At 41.1% G+C, this 5,715-nt stretch overlaps 1 protein-coding gene across 5 annotated transcripts in view; it reads right to left on the bottom strand.

Moving 5' to 3' along the window:
- The window catches only part of ESRRG (estrogen related receptor gamma), a 520,671-nt gene that overhangs the window by 291,334 nt on the left and 223,622 nt on the right, over positions 1-5,715 (bottom strand). The window contains exon 1 of one of the 5 annotated variants that reach the window (XM_019549480.1): positions 4,388-4,455. The exons of the other annotated variants lie outside the window; for them this stretch is intronic. The gene's annotated coding sequence lies outside the window, so the exon portion shown is untranslated. Of the gene's footprint in view, positions 1-4,387; positions 4,456-5,715 lie in introns of those variants that run through there. 5 annotated transcript variants of the gene reach the window in all.

Here is a 5,715-nt window from a genome sequence, read left to right on the forward strand (position 1 = left end):
CTGGTATTCTAGTTCCCATTAAGCTGCTTTGTTTTCTTGTCACTCTTTTATAACCTAGTCTATCCTTTAATTGTAAGCTGATTTGAGCCTTTGTTGGGAGGGGCATCAAATAAATCAAATAACCAACTAACTAGATCAACTATTTTTACTTAGTCTGTAACTACTTAGGATGACTCCACTTTGCTCCTCTTCCTTTTTAAAGTAGCTGTCTTCATTTACAAAAAGGGCTTAAATAAGAGGAATGGTTCAACCTGATATAAATCTTAGGTTCAAACTAACCCTCAGAAAGAAGGACTGATAGATAACCTTTAAAGTTCTATTGGTGCACATCTAAACTCAAAAAGTATAAGTTGCAGCTGCTCAGAAGCAAACCTACCATATTCTGCAGACAGGGCAAACGTAGCAGTTCAAAATGTCAGCTTTTTATTTAAAGGCATTAAAAAGGGAAAGATGATATATAAAAGACTTATGGAAGAAAGGAGAAAGGAGGAATATACTGCTAATGGGAAAAAGTTACCCCTACCCTTTTTTTTCTATCCTGTGTTTTGCAGGATATAATATACAGCAATTAACTGAGTGTTTATTATCAAGAAGAGTGTTTCCCTTTGAGTTGAGAGGTGATAGCCAGTGGGTTGTGCTCATTAAATCTTACTGCCAGTAACTTACTCAAGCTATGAGTCAGTTCTTTTCTACCATTATCCTCAAATCTAGTCTATATACAATTACACAAAAAAAATACGAAGACAAGGAAAAATCAACAAAGCAACACAAATGTAATTCAGAAGTTGGGCAATTTCAGAATTGAGGTTCTGCCCTTATGCCCTTGTCCTCTCTGTCCCTCATTTTTTCTGTTTCTTGCCTCACTTTATCTGTTCCTATGCACCTTATTCTCATTTCTTGAGCCCAATGCCCTATGAACCTGCTAGGCAGCAAAGATAACAGGAAAATCTCAATCGGGACCTATAGCCCTGTGCTCAGGCATGCTCATTTTCACTATAGAGATCCACATTTGCAGTCTGGTCACCACTGGGTGCTTGGAAAGGAAGGAGTATGTTCAGTGCAAGTATAGTTTAGGACAGGGCTGGGCAATTATTTCGACTGAAGGGCCACTTAGTGAGTTCTGGTGAGCTGTTGAGGGCTATGAGGGTAGCCCCACCCCTTGACAGGTGTCCCGCCCCCTGGAGCTGTGTGGTGCCGAGAGGCAATGCCTCCTGCTGCTGCTGCTGCTGCTGTTGCTGGTGGCAGGGGCTATATGCCATGGGGGTGAGTATGTGGGGGGTCCCCACACCCCCCCCACCCTCCCTCATACTCACACCCTGCCCACCCAAGCTCTGCATTCCCAATGTCCCCCTGAGCACAGACTCCATGCTCCCGTCAGCCCATGATCCACACTCTTGCCCAGGTGTAGCTCTCCCTGCCCCCGCTGCAGCTCCCCCTGCCACTTCCCTATCTGCTGCCTGGAGAAAGCACTGCAGCAGGGACACAGAAGGAGCTGTTGGAGGCCAGGAAAGCCAAACAGGTCCCCCAGTAGCTGCAGCAGTGGCAGCAGCCCTGCCCAGAAGCTGTGTGCTGGCTAAGCTGGGGACCTTCTGCACACGAGGGTGGGAGTGAGGCATGTGGGCCAGGTGGGGTACAATTAGTTGGTGGGCACCCATGAGTTGGATGGCATTGTCTGGTTCTCCCTGGTTTAGGAGAACTTAATTGTTAAATGCTTATAAATAAATTCATTGCTGAGCTAATGTGAACTGAGGTTTTTTTGGAAGGCTTATAGTTTGGCCATATATGGACAAATTTTCACAAAAAGTTCACTCCTAACATAGGGCAACCCCTCTGTCAAATTTCAAGTCAGTGTTAAGGACTATGGAAGTACCAAGGTTCTCCACAAAAATCTCGTATGATTTTAAGATGGGCAAACAACTATTTTTTCCCCCCTAACATCACTGGTGGAAGTGACTGGACCATTTTATCTATAATTATCTGTCTGAAAAAAATCCAACTGGAGTAGTTAAAATCTGACAGGATTATTAGCAACTGAACCTGGGGTCTTCCAGGCTTAGCAAGCGGTGGTGCAACCAGCTTCAACGACAATACATAATCTTAAAATAAAAAATAAAACCAAAAAATGGCAGTCTTGGCTTAATGCCTGTTTCCTTTGATCTGATCTTATACAACATAAATCTTCAAAAATTATGTTTTTATGTTCCTACTAGACAAAGAGATAACTTACTGTGTTGTTTTCCTGTGATGAGGAATAATTCAAGTTCTTACCCTACCTAATTAATCTCACAACTAATATTTAGAAAAGGTTTCACTTAGAGCTGATCAAACTTGGAAAAAGTAATCTTCAAACTATGCTGCATTCACTGATTTGTAAGATTTTTCAAACGTCTGTTTTATTAAGTGCAGTTTAAATTAGCAATAGCACTAAATCCACTGGCTTATGACTCCCTCTGAAGCTTACAAACAGCCCACGGATCACATAAAAGAAAGCACATGCAAATCAAGATTATGACACACTGATCTCATCCAGATTGCCATTTCAGCAGTAAAGGCTTAATTCAGTGAAGTCCCTGTGCTCACGTTATTTTGCATTCCAGAGGTTAGTTGCTCATGGTTTGGAATGGTTGAAGACAGCTCTCTGTTTTGCATTTCAGCCCAGGTCTAACAACTAATCTTTGCATTATTTGGTCAGAGGAGCTACAGTTTGATGAACAGCTCATGGAGCTCTTCACTAGGATCCCGCAGTGGGAGAATCAGGCCCTGCTGGGACAAAGTGGCCTTGAATATCATTACCTACTTTGCAAAGGGCAATAGCAAAGAGCAAAGACCTCCACAAACTGCTGCTCCTTAGAGATTCTATTTTTGCTAACCAAACTTTGAAGGATTCAGCTTGCCTTTGCTCCACTGCCTTTAGCTCAGTAAATATCTTCCTGCAATAGAACAGGTAAATCCTACAAATAGGCCCCAACATGTATGTGTGAGAGGGTGTAAGTGAGAGATTTGCTTATTAACATTTTCCTATCCTGCTGCAAAATCTCAATGGAGTTATGGAGCTCATGATCATAAAAGGGACAATGCTATCATGGACCTGACTCAAAAGAGCAATAATGGTGTCACCCAGTTGTTATGATGTAGAGAAGTGATAGGTGTTATGGGAAATATGCAAATAACATAAAAGTCTGCCTTAATACAGGTTAATTCTTTCTCTGTTAAGGGACAGGCATTTCAAGGGAGCTTTCCAAGTATTATGGTCCAAAATGTCTTCGTTATGACTATATTACCTCTTAGCACTGAGTCAGGGGAAACAGAAAAAAAATACCACTATGCTCAGAGTTCTGAAACCCACTAACTAGATTCAGCTGCTATTTATTAATATATAATTTCCTTTTATTTTTGCAGACAAGCTTGGCTACTAACAATGAAATATATTCCTGAATACATTCACTCCAGCCAAAGGGAGAAAAGAAAAGTCTGGGCACAAATAAATACTAATGCTAGTAATGGAAATATTCCAAAAGAAAAATCAATCTTACAGATTATTCTCGATATCTTTAATCACCTTTGTCACCTGGGTAAATAATATTCTGAGTTACTGACTTGACTGCCTGCTTCATAACTTCATGGTTTATTTCACAAGGTGAAAATTGTGTCTGAAGGTAAGTATTGTCCCGATGCAAGCATATAACATTACTTTCTTTTAATGAAGATTCAAATATGATGGAGACCAGCAAGGTAGTTCCTTTCCAGACACCGCCAAGGGATTTCTGAGTGTTTGGTAAAACACTATCTGGGTACAGTAGACTATCAGTGAGTTATTCTATTTGTTTATATAAATGGGCCAATGCCTTTTGAAACACTTCAAAGCACTTAACTAAAGCAAACAAGCACTTGAACTTTAGATATCTAACAAGAGGAGCTATTGACAAGTATGACTTTACTTAGTAAATCTTAATATCTTTGGGAACTATAATTCATATTGTCTCTCAGCTCTGCATGCAGGAACACATCAGACTCTTATCTGAACTTGGGCTCCACAAGACTCACAATAAATGTGAAAAACAGAAGCGCTACTGCCTGCCCCCATTATTATTTTTATTCCCCTTTTACTTTCCCAAAAATGACAACCCTGGAGCCCAATAACATCATCGACAACACGGCATAAGCCATGGATACACATTACATCTGTAGTGCTATATATGACCCTATTACACACAGGACCTTCTATGCAGCACTACTTTTTGCAGCAATACAGGAAATGTATGGACAGTTAGACGTAGCACTATAGGAGGTCTCTTGGTTCCCAGCATCCCACGATACTGAACTTCCCCTCCTCTCCCTGCCCACCAGAAAAAGAAGGAGAGTGGCCACTGTCATAGGCCACTGCTACCTTGGTGAAGCAGCAGCGTAGTGTTGCTGGGGGGACTCTGCTGCCACCACTAGGAGCAGTGGCCCACATGGTGCACCCTGTAGTGCCAAAAATAAATGTGTGTCCTTGGGCAGACCTTGCTGCTTCTTCTGACACCTGATTCTTTAACTGTAGAAGTTTATATATATTTTTACCCTTTTCTAGAATGCATGTGTTCTTGGATAAAAATCCTAGGTACAACTTCATAGATATTTGATGTGTCCCTATCTGTAAAAATGAATTTAGATGGAATTAGAACATTGTAAGTCACTACTTTTGTTTACTAAAATATGACAGCACAGTTTGTTTTTTACCCTAAGTTGTTCTCCCCATATCTATATTTGAAAGCTTTGGGCCAGTCAAATTATATTCTCACTTAACAACGTGTGTATCAGAGATAAACATTCAGAACTACTCCTGAACTGTAGTAGTATCAATGAGAACAGAAATTGGCTCTTTAAGTAAAATTCCATCAGTTTTGTGAACCTACTAGACATTTTCTGGTCACCTCTCACTCCTGGTAACTGTGGTTTAGGTGGTAACACTTTTAACAAATATTTTTACAAAACGTAAAGGGCCAGCTTACTGAGCTTCAAAAGTTCAAAGTTCAGTCAATAGTCAAGTTTCTGAGCAGCACTTTAGTGTGTTTAGCTATTTTTAAGTGTTTACATTTTGTTTGCAAACAAAAACCAAACTCCCTACTCAGGCATTACTTAAAATCACAACGACCTTTCTGGCTTAGAATAGCAAGATCTGATCCACATATCCTTGTTGCTTTATGTATACTCCAAATATGTCAAATATCATACTGCTTCTTAGCTGGACACGGTCAAATCAGGTTTACTATTACAAAGCATCTGTATTCCAGTATGAAACAGTAGAGATGTATGCATTTTGTGGCATGGCAGTTATGGCTAATTTTTATCTGGGGAATACCAGGAATGTAGACCACATGGCTAAGTACCGACAATCAAAAGGCCCGAGGTGGAATTGATCCAATCTTTGCAAGTTAGTCTAAGCTGCGGAGATTGAACTAAGAAGCAAGTGAACAGACATTCTGGAAATGCAGCCACATGCCTGCAGTAACTTAGGCTAGAAGCTGGTGGCTGCTAGCAGCCTTCCCTACCCTTCAGCAGTGGCCAGAAGGCTGGGGGGAAGCGGGGAGAGAAGCCCTCCAGGCTTTTCATAGAATCATAGAAGTCGGGTCAGAAGGGACCTTGTAGATCTTCAAGTCCAACCCCCCACCTGGACAGGAGAAAAACTGGGCTCAAATGACTCCAGCCAGGTAGGCATCAAGCCTCTTCTTAAAG

This window comes from Crocodylus porosus, unplaced genomic scaffold, assembly GCF_001723895.1.
Source record: "Crocodylus porosus isolate Cpor-Errol unplaced genomic scaffold, CroPor_comp1, whole genome shotgun sequence".
Classification (NCBI taxonomy): domain Eukaryota; kingdom Metazoa; phylum Chordata; order Crocodylia; family Crocodylidae; genus Crocodylus; species Crocodylus porosus.